Raw genomic sequence first — 1,808 nt, 5'->3', positions numbered from 1 at the left:
GAGGGAGAGCGGGAGATACTGTTTACATCTGCTCCCATCTCTGTTCCTATTTCACTAGCCAGGGAAAGTTCTGTGTTCGCACCTTACTTCAAGGACACATTGAGTGCAGGGGAGCGTGACACTAGTGAACAGTAGTAATGTCTACCACCCTTGGAATGGGGACATAAGTCAGGAGACTGTCACTGCTGTCCAGGATGGAAGTGACGAGGACCTCGGATGGTGGCAGAGGAAACGACAAAGAAGAGAAGACCTTCCGAATCAACAGAGACAGTAGGCAGGATTTGGGTATGGATAGCCAAAGAGGAAGAGTCCTGAAAGCTGGTGTTTTTTGAATGCTTCGGCTGCAAAGTTCTGGACAAAGAACAGGAATGTGGGAGAACTGCCCTAGGATCCCCTGTATTTCTCAACAGCACCAAGAAAATAGAAAGCCTCCCCGTTGGAAACGTATCTATCTTATGTATTCACCATAAGCTGACGGATCTGTCAACAATTTCACTGGAAAGATAAACAATATGATTTGGGGAGGCTGCAGGTCAAAATCAGGAATATGTTTGCCAAGTGAGAAGAGGATACCTTTCCCAGAAATAATCGTGTATCTCCAGCTCTTGAGTGTCTTTAATAGAGGGATGTGATAGCTACTACATGGATTTAATATTCTTGAATGTACATTTGAAGTAATAAATCGTGTCTGATACTTTGGGACTGGACACCCATGCTTTCCACCCATAATAAAGGTCACTGTTTTCTTCACCTTTATTTATTTTACCTTTATTTTTCCCTGTATTTATTTTGTTGCCAACTCAAGAAATGCTGAAAATTTCATTGATATCTTTATTTTGGCTTTACATTTCATGTCAGAGATTATGCTATTCTTACAACTAATTCTTGGCATCAGCCCGGGATAAATGACTCATATGTTTTGATGTGCTGAGGTTTTTTTGTAATGCCTTTTCTATATTAAATGTGAAATTTGAGTGCTGCTCAGGGCTTTCTGGCTCAGAGTCTGGTAAGCAACAACAATAAAAAGATGTCAAAGCCTCTTCTGTTAATAAGCCACCCCGGCAATATTTTCCACGATAACCCCTATCTAACTCTCAGTGAGTAGTCAAGGGAATCACCCTTTTGCTTTTGTTTCTCTGGGATTTCTGAACCAAATCTGAATTTCTAAGCTACACAGTAGCAATGAAGTCAATGATGCTGTTTGCTGAGAAAACATCACTGAATATATTACTAGTCGCCTTCTATGGAACATTCTTTGACTGCTATGATTTCGGTCATGACCCTTAATTCCAGGTTGGTCCTGTCTAGGGGTGACACCAGGAAGTGGAACCAAAGAGACAAACTGTGTTCTCAGGAAAATGGGAGCCACCACTCTTGCCACCCACCTTTCCAGACTTAGCAAGTAGGACATTTGCCTCATTGTGTAGGTAAATGGCCTATATCTTCCTCCCTCAGCTTATGCCATGAGGGAGTCTCCCTTAAACGCCCCCATTCCAACTGGAAGCGCTTGTGGGAAGTTGCTCAGTTGCACAATCGGGTTGTGTGTGGGCCGTGGGCCGTGGGCCGTGGCCTTTTCTAGGACTTCACCTGCACACAACTGCCAGTAAAAATCAAAGACAAAGCCTACCTTTAATTGTCCTTTCTCGGGGACTGCTTTTTCCCTAGAGACAGACTTTGCTGAGGCGTTTTTGAGCTGAGTCCAGCAGACCCAGAAAATATGGCGAATGAGAGAGCCAGATTTTCTGGCAGGAAAAAGGAAACCAGGTTTCTTGCTCAATGAGGGGCCTATCACAAATGAAGTCCAAATG

Source organism: Felis catus, chromosome B4, assembly GCF_018350175.1.
Source record: "Felis catus isolate Fca126 chromosome B4, F.catus_Fca126_mat1.0, whole genome shotgun sequence".
In the NCBI taxonomy this organism is placed as follows: Eukaryota; Metazoa; Chordata; class Mammalia; order Carnivora; family Felidae; genus Felis; species Felis catus.
This window is presented reverse-complemented; position numbering follows the sequence as displayed.